We start from the raw sequence: 13,862 nt of genomic DNA on the forward strand, positions 1-13,862 counted from the left end.
TGTCCACTGCTTTATCTTCACTCAGGCCTTAGAATAGCTGACAAATTCTAGGGGTTCAAGAAAAAGTTTTTAAATACTAGAAAAAACATTACTTCTTAAGAATGTTATGACTAGAAAATAAATCTAGCTATGTAATGGCAAATTACATAAAAAATCGAATTCATGTTTTTTACCACTTATTTCTATTACAGAGAGTAATTTGGAGTTCTTTTTACATATACTTAGTTGCCCAGTAGTTTGGAGAAATTCATATTTTCACTGAGTTACCAAGTTGACTTTGGTGCATATTAATAAGAATAAATAACCATCTACTAAATACTTGTTCAGGTACTATATTAAATATTCCCATACTCTCTCATTTAATTCTCTCAAATACCTAATGATGGCAAATACTATTATTATTGTCATTTTGCATATGCAGAAACTGAGGATTATAGAGGTTAAGTGACTTACCCAAAGTTGGTCTGCTAATTAATCTGGTGCAAATATTTGATGCCAGCTCTGTGGGACCTGCAAAGCCGGCACTCTTCATCACTTCATTTTATGACCTTTTATTGCGGCAGCTATTAGGTTTATATACCTTTTCCTAATTTATGCAGTTGAGCTATATTTTTCAAAAAATATGCCTTCTGTTTAAGCAACAGTCAGGTGTATGCCTTCTCCCCTACTCCAGTTTTTATTTTGTTGTTATTTTATTTTATTGAAGTAGAGACGTGTACTGTTAATCACACTTTTTCTTTTTTAACCAACGGCACGGCTTTCTTTGCAAGTTGATTACAGTGAAGCTAGGAAGTTTGTGAATACAGAAGACTGTGAAGGGCAATAATTCAAATGACGACCCTGCCTTTATGATGACAGTGGCACATATGTAACCATCATACATTATCTGAAAGACTCTCAAGTCAATTATACTATGCTATACAAATCTACTCTAAGAATTTGGAGGCAAGCTCACAAACACTGGAAATAATCTATTCATCAACTGGCAGCTTAACCCACACAAATGGAGTTACGTGTTTAACTTAATCAAGGAGATACAAGAGTAAAGTTCATCCTATGTTTGGTTTTATTAAAAAATGTATTCATTTTAATTAAGACATTTGAAGAAATGGTACAGTATCTATCATGTGAATAAGGCCCCAATTGAAGGCAGTCATTATGATTATGAGAAAGAAATAGGAGTGGGAGGGATGATGACAGGGGAAGAAAAGAAAGAGGAATAGCAGGAGGAAGAGAAGAAGAGAGAGTGGAAGCTATTGAAGATACAGAAAACAAAGAAGAAATCATTTCCTTAAAAAACACGGGCTAGATTTTTTTTCTAATCAAAGGATCTTTTTCTTGACAAAGTATTATATGGAGGTATTTGTATACTGCTACATATTCTGCAAAAAATTTAAATAACAGCAGTTACTGGGATTAAATGCCTACAAACACCTTAAACATTTTAACAGTTAAGGGGAAAAGAACCTCTTAGAAGTGTCGCCCAAAACGTGTGTGAGTCTATACATTTTATAGAGTCCAAGTGGAAGAATAGAAAATTTAGGGATGCAAGTTCATGCAAATTGGTGAGGCATAAATTGCTATTGCCCTAGAGACATAAAACCACCTTCATTTTAAATTTATTTTTGTTAATGAACACGTATTTAATATGGTAGCACATTCTACATGCTTTAGCACTTATGTCACCCTTTCAAAAGAAAATGCTTCCCAAGAAGTAGTTAATCATCCAGACTCCAGGCATACTTTTCCTAGGAGAACATTGAAAATTAACGCAAAGAACGCAGATGTGCCTTCGTTAGAAGAAAAATACCAAATTGAATGGATGACATAAGAAGCACAGTCTCATGCCCTGAGTAGGAAGAGCAGGCGAATCATGTTATTATAAACACAGCATTAATCTGGACATTAAAATTACAAGGAAAGAAGTTTCTTTTCCTAGATAATGCTTCAACTGTATAATCTGATTTTATCAAAATATGGCATTTCTAAAAGATTCAAGTTAATGCATAAGCCTTAAAATTTTAGATATGAATCTCTTTTAAAAAGATCCTTACTGTTTATATTAAATGTTCATTTATGTTTACATATAAAAGATAGAGACCTTTAGAGATTTTGTAACAACATCTCAATAACAGAAAGTCCAAACACCTATAGGTCTTTAGATATGTCTTTAGGAAAATAAATTTCCCAAGTGTGTACTTGCTCTAAGCAGTTAGTAACACCCTGACCTATATTTTGAGGTTGTGTTTTATGCAGGATATGGACAAAAATTGCTTCAAAAAAAAACTGCTTCAAAAAATTTATGACATATGAAAATATTGAGTGAACTATGCATGTTAGCGTAACAATTTGAATTCAGGGAGAATATTCAGGAAGAAATTATATTTAAGCCTCCTGGTTGTTCTTCAAGTCTATTTCTAATTGGTGTCTTTCCTGAGTAGTAGCCTTAGGATTTGCACTAAACATATCACTTAAACAACTTTTCCAACATACAATGTTTCTGCAAAACAGCACATCATCTTCTTTGCTTAGACATTTTACTTGAACAGAGGATTTAAAAACTAAAAAATTAATGCTTTTGATGTCAACAACTACATATATAATTAAATAAATCAGAAGACGACTAAAAATGATGTGACTTTTTCCCATATATTGAATCTCAAGAAAAAAAGAGAAATTGAAGAACTGTCATTCCTTTTCATCTTTATGTTCTTAGGAATATGTATCTGCTGTGTTTTTTTCATGAGCAGAGATTCTCATATATATAGGTGCATAAATATTTTTCATTATGTAGACATTAATCTGGAAAACATTCAAGATGTCTAAATGATCAGTCTCGTCTTATTTTAGATTAGTAATTAAAATAAAAAATAAAATTCATAGATTAAAGATGGCTTCATAAATTTAATGTTTATTAAAATAACAGTGCCAAATGCAGATATTTTTAAGTTTTTGGAATATTAAAACATTAATGAATGCTCACTAACTCAAAAAATGGAATAAATATTATGCTGCCACTTGTCTAATAAAGTTTATATAACCAAGCAAGACATACTTTTTCAACTTTAGGCCAGATAAAATAACTTTTAGGAATCTTTCCCTGACAATCTACCCCTTAAGTCTGCATTATTTATACCTGTTATATAATACAAAATATTCAATTTTGCATTTATCGTAGTATTAATACAGTTTAGGAATTGCCTATTTATTCAACTTTCCTATTAGAATTTCCCCTCTTGACTGTATTTTAATTTTTTAAAATCTCCATAGCTTAGCATTCTGCCTACTGTATTGCCAATGTTTAATTAAAGTTTATGGCTATGTGGCGTAAATCACAGAGCATTGAGAGGCAAAGGCAGGAGAATTGCTTGAGGTCAGGAGTTTCAGACCAGTCTTGGCAACATAGTGTGACCCTGTCTCTACACCAATATTAAAAATAAGACAGGATGGTGGTATATACCTTAATCCTAGCTACTTAGGAGGCTGAGGCATGAGGGATCACATGTGCTCAGGAGTTTGAGGTTACAGTGAACTATGATAGCACCACTCACTCCAGACTAGATGATAGAGCAAGAAACTTTCTAAAATAACAAACTAATAATAACAATAATATATTAAAATTTTTTGAATATAGCAATATTCACCATTGTATCTAGCTCCTGGTACATAGTAGCCACTCAATTTGTGGACTATGATAGTTAATTTTATGCCTCAACTTAACTGGGCTAAGGGATACATAGATAGTTGGTAAAACATTACCCTGGATATGTCAGTGAGGGTGTCTCTGAAAGAGGTTAGCATTTAAATCAGTACACTAAATAAAAATCACCCTCAACAATATGGGCAGGCATCATCCAATTAAATCAGGACCTGAAGAGAATAAAAAGGCTGAGAAAGGGTAAAATTCCTCTCAGTTTTAGCTGGGACATACATCTTCCCCACCTCTTGGATATCAGCTGGCAGATGGCAGATCACAGAATTTCTTGGCTTCCATAATAGCTGAGTCAATTTCAATAATCTCTCTCTCTCTCTCTCTCTGTATGTGTGTGTGAGTGTGTGTCCATATATATAATGTGCACATATATCATATATGTATATATTGATATACATCCTGTTCATATAAATTCTATACATTAATAAATATGTATATTCATGCGTGTATGTGTGTATACATATCTCCTGTAAATATACATGTGTGTGTATATATGTGTGTGTGTGTGTGTATCTATATATAGTCATGTGCCACTTAACAATGGGGATATGTTCTGAAAAATGTATCATGAGGAGATTTCATCATTGTGTAAACATCATAAAGTATATTTACCTAAACCTAGATGGTACAGCTTACTATACACCTGGGCTATATATAAGGCTACAAACCTATACAGCATGTTACTGTACTGAATACTGTAGGCAATTGTAACACAATGGTAAGTGCTTGTGCATCTAAACCTAGAAAAGGTACAATAAAAATATGTTATACAAGATAAAAAATAGTAGTACACCCATGTAAGGCACTTACCATGAATGGAGCTTACAGGACTGGAAGTTCTCTGGGTGAGTCAGTGAGTAAGTGGTGACTGAGTATGAAGGCCTAGTACATTGCTATCTACTACTGTAGACATTGTAAACACTATATAGCTAGACTACACTACATTTATTTTAGGAATTTTTTTCTTCAATAATATATTAACCTTAGCTCACTGTATGTTTTTATTTTGTAAACTTTTAAATGTTTTTAACTTGTTGACTCTTTTGTAATAACACAGCTTAAAACACAAACAAATACAGCTGTACAAAAATATTTTCTTTCTTTGTATTCTTATTCTGTAAACTTTTTTCTATTTTAAACTTTTTTTTTTTTTTTTACTTTTTAAACATTTTTTTTGTGAAAAACTAAAGCACAAACACACACATTAGCCTAGGCCTACACAGACTCAGGATCATCAATACCCCTGTGTCCCACCTTGACATCTTCTCCCACTGGAAGGTCTTCAGGGACAATAACATGCATGGAGCTGTCATCTCCTATGATAACGATGCCTTCTTCTGGATATCTTTTGAAGGACCTGCCTGAGGCTGTTTTACAGTTAACCTCTATTTTATAAGTAGAAGGTGTACACTCTAAAGTATGATTAAAAATAAATACGTAAACCAGTAACATAGTTGTTCATTACTATTATCAAGTATTATATATGTTACATAATTGTTTATGTTGCATAATTGTATGTGTTACACTTTTATATGACTATGACTGGCAGCACAGTACATTTGTTTACACTAACATCACAGATTTGAATAATGTGCTACCACATTACAACAGATACAAAGTCATTAGGTGATAGGAATTTTTCAGCCCTATTATAATCTTATGGGACCACCATTGTAAATGCAGTTCATTGTTGACCACAACATAGCAAAAAAGTGCATTACTCCTTTCAGTATGTAGTTTACAAGACTCGAGCCTGGTTTATAGATGGTTCTATATGATATGCAAGGACCACCTGAAAGTGGACAGCTCTAGCACTGCGTCTCTTCTCCAGGTCATCCCTGAAGGACACTGTTGGACCAAAATTTTCCCAGCTGGCAAAACATCTTGTTATGCACCTAGTTGTGCACATTGCTTGGAAAGAGAAACAGTCAGATGTGAGATTAAATTCCAATTAATGGGCTATAGCCAATGGTTTGGTTGGATGGTCAGGGCCTAGGAAGGAATATGATTGAAAAATAAGTGGTAAAGAAATCTGGGGAAAAAGTATGTGGAGAGACCTCTCAACAGACCAAAACCCCCCAAAACCCATGAAGATACGTGTGTCCTATATAAATGCTCAACAATAGGTAGACTCAGCAGATGAAGATTTTAATAATCAAGTGAGTAGGATGACCCTTTCTAAGAATATCAGTGAGATTTTCCCTGGTCAGCCCTGTCACCGCCCAATGGACTCATGAAAAACGTGGCTGTGGTGGGAGAGATATAGGTTATGCATGGACTCAGCAACATAGACTTCTGCCCACCAAGGCTGACCTGAATATGGCCACTGCCGAGTGACCAATCTACCAGCAGCAGAGACCAACACAGAACCCCTGGTAATGTCACAGTTTCTTGGGGAGATCAGCCAGCTACCAGGTGGCAGATTGGTTATATGGGATCACTTCCATCATGGAAGGGGCAGCCTTACTGACTAGACACTCTGGATATGGGTTTACAAGTTTGCTTTCTTTGCAATGTTTCTGACAAAACTACCATCTATTTACTTGCAAAATGCCTTATCTATTATCACGGTTCTTCACACAGCATCATTTCTGATCAATGAACACACTACAGCAAAAGAAGAATGATAGTGAGCCCATGCTCATAAAATTCATTGGTCTTACCATGTTCCCCATCATCCTGAAGCAGGTGGCTTGATAGAACAATGAAATGGCCTATTGAAGACTCAATTACAGTGCCAGCTAGGTGCAATATATTGCAGAGCTGGAGCAAGGTTCTTCAGGAGGCTGTATATGCTCTGAATCATCATTCAATATAAAGTGCTGTTTCTCCAACAGCTAGGTCCAGAATCAGTGGGGAAATGGGAGTGGCATCATTCACCATCACCTCTAGAGGCTCACCAAAAAAGTTTTGTTCCCTGTTCTCAAGAATTTATGCTCTGCTGGTCTAGAGGTCTTAGTTCCAGAGGGAAGAATGCTTCCACCAGGGGACGCAACAATAATTTCATTGAACTGGAAATTAAGACCAACACTAGACCACTTTCAACTTCTAATGCTTCTGAGTCAACAGGCCTAGAAGAGAGTTGTGGTGTTGACTGAGGTTATTGATACAGACTGTCAAGGGAAATGGACTACCACTCCACAATGGTAGTAAGTAGGAGAATGCGTGAAACACAGGAGATCCCTTAAGGTGTCTCTTAATATTATCATGCCCTGTTATTAAAGTGAGTGAAAATTACAACAACCCAACTAGGCAGGACTACTCATGCCTCAAAACATTATTACTTTTTGTCTGTGAGGGAGTTTCTGGAAGAGATTAGCATTTAAATCAGTATACTGAATAAAGAAGATCAGCCTCAACAATGTGGGCAGACATCATCCAATCCGTTTGGGGCCCAAATAGAATACAAGCACAAGGTAGGGGGAAGGGTAAAACTGCTCTCTTTGAGCTGGAACATCATCTTTTCTGCGCTCAGATGCTTCTGGTTTTCAGGCCTTCATATTTGGGCAGAATTAAACCATCAGCTTTCCCGGTTCTTCAAGTTTGCAGATGGCAGATGATGGGACTTCTTGGCCTTCATACTTCTTTGAGCCAATTACCATAATAAATCTTCTCAGGTTTATATGTGTGTATATATTTTTATACCCTATTGGTTCTGTTTCTCTGAATACATGGACTGAATGAATAAATGAATGAATGCCATCTGCTTTTAGAATCACTGTGAAGATAAATTTCTCAGTTACCACATGACTCATAAACACCAAGATTTAGCAGAAAAAAAAAATCCCATACAAAAGTCTCTTCAAAATGTGTTCAAAATGGTAAGAATTTGTTCTTGCTTTTCAGAAAAGTCAACAAAGAGCATTTGAAACCTTCTCTGCCCCCTGTTGTACTTCTTGTATGTGCTTCTTGCATTTAATATATGGTTTTGTGGTTTTATCAGTGATTTATTCTCCTATTGAACAAATATTTATTGAGGGTCCTGTGTGTAAGTCACTGCACTAGGCACAGAGGAAATTGGAAATATCTCTGTCTTCAGTATCTTTTATATTACTGGAGGATAAATACATTAAACAATAATAAATACATAGAATAAGCAGTGTTTTAGATAGTGATAAATGTCAACGAAAAACAAAGCAGGTGAGGGGGCTTGGAAGGGGATGTGAATGTAAGCATGGGGTGAAGTTACTATTTTACATGTAATGGCCAGGGAAGGCATCAATGAAGTGACATCTGAGCAAAGTCAGAAAGGAAGGAAGGAAGGTCCCTGCATGACCCAGCAGGAGATTCCACAGAGAGAACTGCAACAATATATAGTGGTGAGGGATGGGTCATGTAATGATGTTTACTCTCAGTGAGATGGGATGTCATTGGAGGATGTGAAGCCAGACAGTGGCATGATCTGACAGATTTTAAGATAATAACCCTGTCTGCAGAGTTGAGAATATACTGCGAAGGGCAAAGGTAGATGCAGAAATCAGTTATAAGGCCTTTGAAATACCTAGATAAACGATGATGGTGGCTTAGACCAGTTCACAGCAGTGGAAGTTTTGAGAAGTGGTTGGATACTGCATGTCATGTGAAGATAAAGCTAACAGGATTCGGGAACACATTAGATGTACATTATAAGAGAAAAAGAAAAGCTAAAAATAATCTAAAGGTCTTCAACACAAGTGACTGGAAGAATAGAGCTTCCATTGGCTGAGATAATGAAGACTACATACAGAACAGGTTTTTGAAAGGAATTCCAGGAGGCTTTGAATATGTTAAGTTTGAGATGCTCCTACATGCAGAGATGTCAAGTGGGCAATTAGACATGAATTAGGAGTTCAGGACTGGAGATACAAATTTGGATGTCATCAGCATTCAGATGACATCAAAACTCAGAGCTTAAATGGGCTCACCAAAGAAATGAGTAATGGATAGAAAACAGAAATTGAAATCCTGAGTCTTGGAACACTCCAAATATAGAGGTCATGGATGTGAGTAGAATATAGAAAAGAAGAGTAGAAAGTACAGAGAGAGAAAGTTAGGAGTAAAACCAAGGAACTTTGGTATCCTAGAAGCTTAAAATTGAATATATATTTTAAATAGATGATCAAAATTATGAGGTTGATTTATGAAATACTCACCTTTGTCTCTTGTCTTTCCCCATCATCTGCCTCCAATCATCAGAGCTGTTTTGGTTCTTTCTGCAAAATATATCCATGTAAGTGAATGTTCCATCAGAGAGGCAGAGCTAATATAAATGATATTGAATAAGATGTTTATTACAGGGATTGGACCATATGCAACTGTGGGAGCTTAAAAGATGTCTATGCAAATTTGTTGCCACGCAACTAAGGCTAGCTTAAAGCCACTAGTATCAGCAGAATGGAAAGTTGTGAAGAAAATCTATCTGTGGACTTGGGATTGGCTGGGACAAACTGGATATTTTGGACCCCAAAAGACAATCTCTCTCTACATCTGTCTCTAACCACCTCCAATATCAACAACACAAGTGATAATGCAGTAGTTCTTGGCACTCTTCACATTTGTACATGCACATTTTAAGAGGATTAAGATCTCTCAGGAGTGGAGGGAACTTCAGATGCAGCTGCTGCCACAAATCAGTGAGGTGAGCTAGCAGATCAGCAAGGAGCAGGAGCAAAAACAGAACCTGGTTCCATACACAATCTTCAATGTGTAATAAAGCTGTCCTTTTATTTTTTTTTCTTCCAAATCTCATGAAGACTTCTCTTCTGGCCAATCCTAATTCAGAACCATACTAAGAAGAGATTTCTAGGAAACACAAGTTTCACAAGATGACACAGTATAAAACAACTCCAATCCAGAATCCACCAAAGTAAAATAGACTGAGACTCAGCTACTGTGATTGTTTGTTGCAGTATGTCTATGATCAGGTTGTGAGTTCCCTGAAACCAAGGAGTAACTGCTAGTGTACCTTTTGTATTGTACTTCATATTGTATTCTGCAATGACCATCTCAATAGGAAAAGATTTCTCCCATTTTGGTATCCCTAATATTTGTGTGGTTTAGCATCTTCAGTGCAAATTTGTTGAATAACCAAGGTTCCTTCAAATTTTACTTTTCTATGATTCCAAATAAAGATGTTTTCTACTACTAAACAATACAATATTGGTGAGAAATTAACAATTAAAATAGATCTTGAAATAATTCTCATGTATCAGGTTAGCGAATATGCTCCTCCATTATGCTTAGGCTGCAACATTCATATTTAAAGTTAGTTCAGAAAAAAGATAACTTATGAAAGATAATCAGAGACAAAAGATTGTCAGTAGTCTGAAGGAAAATGAAGGCTCTCAAAGGAATGGCAATAATGTGTCTCTATTGCATATGATTTGCAGGAAATCATATAAAGAATAAATCCGCAGTCACATACTCCACTCCTTGTTTCACCTGAGCACCCATTATTTTGCTTCTACAAGTCACTGGGTATATAATAACAAGCAAATAAGTCATGGGCCTACCACTGGCTTATAGCCTAGTGGGATTTAAAGACTTAGGGAAAAGCTTGTGTAATAGGCAGAATTCAAATAACCCTCACCCTTGTATAATCCCCTCCTTTTCAATGTAGTTAGAACCTGTTACCATAATGCATAATACATTTTACTTAAGTGAATAGTTCTGTTATATGGCACAGTTGACCTCAAGATAGGGAGATTATCAGGGTGGGCCTATTAATAAATTAATCATATGACTCTTTTACAGGCAGAGAGTTTTAATCTGGTTGGTGGAAGAAGAACTAACAGATTTAGAACATGAAGATTTGAAGCTGCTGTTGTTGGCTGACAATAGTGGGAGCCGTGTGTCAAGAAACAGAGACCTAATCCTACAACTGTAAAGGAACTAAATTTTGAAGAATGAGCCTGGAAGTGGCTCTATGCCCCAGAGCCTCCAGATGAGAACTCAGCCTAAATAACACCTTGATTTCAGGCCTGTGATACTGAGCAAAGAACTAGCCGCACCTTGCCAGACTTTAACTACAGAACTGTGATCTAACAAGCTGGCATTTATTTTCAGCCACTTTGTTTGTGGTAATTTGTTATGCAGCAGTAGAAAGCTAATGCAGCCTGCCTCTGTTCCACATGGTTGGCTGGAGTACATTAATTGAGAGCTGAAGGATCTATTTCCAAGATGGCTCACCTACATGTTTGGCAAATTGGTGCTCATTGTGTGTGGGATGATAATGGCTGGAGGCTTTACTTTCTCTTCATATGGGCCTTTACACAGGCTGCTTGGCTTCCCTACAGCAGGTGGCTAAGTTCCAAGAGGAAGAGTCTCAAGAGAACAACGAGAAAATAAATGGCAGCTTTATGACCTAGCCTAGGAAATTACATAACATAATTTTCATCATATTCTGTTGGTTAAGGCCATCACAAAGGTCTGTTAAGGCTTAAGAGGGAGAAGCATAACTGACCACTCAGAGCATCTTCAACATTACATTGTAAGAAGTGTATGAGATGCAATACTTGTGATAGCCATATTTGAAACATAAGATTACACAGTGATGTAATGACTCACTCCTATCTCAATAGTCATTGGTTTTAAAGTGTTAACATTTGAGGGAAAGTTGAAAGTGCAAAAAAAAAAAAAAAAGCATTGTTACATCCCAGTGTAGGTTAGGGATATGAATGTGTTTGAATAATAAATCCCCGAATAACAAATGTTAAGAACACCTGCTAACTTTAATATTAACTTAAATTTTGAGAAAACACCCAAGATGTTAAAAATAGGCAGTGAGAATAAAAATTGGGAGCTATTTGAATATAAATGTACTATTTTTAACCTTAGTAAACGTGAAAAAATTGAAATGCACCACTATTGTTTTCTTTAACACTTAAATGTTTATAACATTAATAGTAGTCACATTTCATACACTGTGTATTTTGGTTTGCTTGATATGTAAATGCTAAGAAACTATAAAACTATTATTCACTCAGATATAAAATGTAGGCAGTTTTTCTATCACAGAATTAAGTGTATGATTTTGGCTTTTTTTTTTTTCCCAGAAAATGGATAAAATTCAATATTGTTTTTATTTACAGAATATCATGATAAATAAATATAAAAAGCAATAACATTAGTTCTTAGACGATCTAGACTGCATAAATATATACAAATTATTCCTCTTCATCTTCTATACTTGGATGATTAAAAAATAATTGAATCTCACTACTGAGTGAACCAGACATAAGGAAACCACACTTCAATTCATGAAAGCATATGCATTCATTTCTAAAGTTAAAATTTTGGTCGAATAGTGTATAGATTTGTCAAAATAAAAATGACTTCCATTTTATATAATGTCATAAGCCCAGAATTTCACAATTATAAGAGAAGCTTTATATAAATGACAAAAACTAGGAAATGCATTTTTCACATTTTAATTACAATTCACATGTCTGTATCTCCTGCTGTGATGTTTTGTTAAAGAGAGATCTCATTTGTGAAACTGCCAGTATAGAAAGTGACAGATGGTAAGACCAGTTTCCAACCTGCTGTAGTACTGGTTTAATATGGTTTAGATTATTTTATTAGCATTGTTTACTTTTATTATATAATAAGTAGTACCAAAATACTATTACAGTTTGTTTCATGTTTTCTATGGTTATATCTATTTACATTTGTATATCCAGATTTAGTTTTAGTTTCAGATTTTATCAATATGCGATTTTTAGGTATGATTTAAATGATGTTTTATTTTAAAATGTGTCTAGTCCTATTCATTTTAATGAAATGCCTACAACCACATAGATGCCTAGGGACTATCAGAAAAACTCAAAAGCCCAATTTAAAAAATTCACTTTGATTATATAACCCATAGCCATCAAGAAATTAATCAATTAATTGGGTTAACTTTTTAAAATATTACAATCAGAAAAAATAGTACAACAGTCCCCGCTTATCCACGGTTTTACTTTCTGCTGTTTCAGCTACCTGAGGAATGTTGCAGTCCAAAAATACTGAACGGAAAATTCCAAAAATAAACAATTCATAAGTTTTAAATTGTGTGCCATTTTGAGTAATGCGATAAAATCTCACTCCTTCCCACTCCATATGCTGGGACGTGAGTCATCCCTTTGTCCAGCATATCCAGCTGTACATACTACCTGCTTGTTAGTCATTTAGTAGCCCTCTTGGTTATCAGAGCAGAAACACACACACACACACACACACACACACACACACACACACACACACAGAGAAATATATATATGTGTGTGTGTATGTATGTGTATATATAAATGTTTTTATTCCTTATATGTGTGCGTGTGTGTGTGTGTGCGTGATATTGTCTATGGTTTCAGGCATTCACTGGGGGTCTTTGAATATATCCCCCAAGGATAAGAGAGAACTACTGTATTTAAACCTAAAAAAAGTATTCCATGCGAAAGTATGAAATCCTGATGTTATATTCCCAAAGATGTCATTAGTCACATTTGGAAATAGAAAAGTGGCTCATGCCTGTAATCCTAGCACTTTGGGAGGCTGAGGGTGGAGGATCCCTTGAGCCCAGGAGTTCGAGACCAGCCTGGGCAACATGGTGGGACTCTGTTTCAAAAAAACTAATTGATTAATTAAAAAAATAAAGAGAAACAAAGATGTGAAAATTATATAAAAGTTTCTAATGGTGGATCTGTTTATAAAATTTTCTGTTTTATGTCAATAAATATTATTTTAACACAGTTTTCCTCCCTTAATAAACAGACAGGCTTAAATTCAGAGAACATTAATGTTGTTAGCTCTTGCCCCCTTTCACCACATTTCACTACTTAAATGTGAAAAATGTATTTCCTACTTTTTGTCATTTATATAAAGCCTCTCTTATATTGTGAAATTCTGGGCTAATGATGTTATGTAAAATGGAAATCATTTTTATTTTGACAAATCTATACACTATTCGAAATTTGTTCAGCTCCCTAAACTGGGTAGTCTTCCTGGAAATTCAGGATTACTTCAGTTGCTGGGTAAGAGATGCCTCTCCATGTCCTCCGTTATCCATCCTCTTAGCCCACAAAATGGGCTCAGAATTACATCATTTGGTAAATGTGGGACATGGTAGCCAAGATGCAAGGACAGTGGCTTACATTCACCTTTATAGTCTTGCTCCCAAGTTTGTCCTACA

This window comes from Macaca mulatta, chromosome 5, assembly GCF_049350105.2.
Source record: "Macaca mulatta isolate MMU2019108-1 chromosome 5, T2T-MMU8v2.0, whole genome shotgun sequence".
NCBI classification, from domain to species: domain Eukaryota; kingdom Metazoa; phylum Chordata; class Mammalia; order Primates; family Cercopithecidae; genus Macaca; species Macaca mulatta.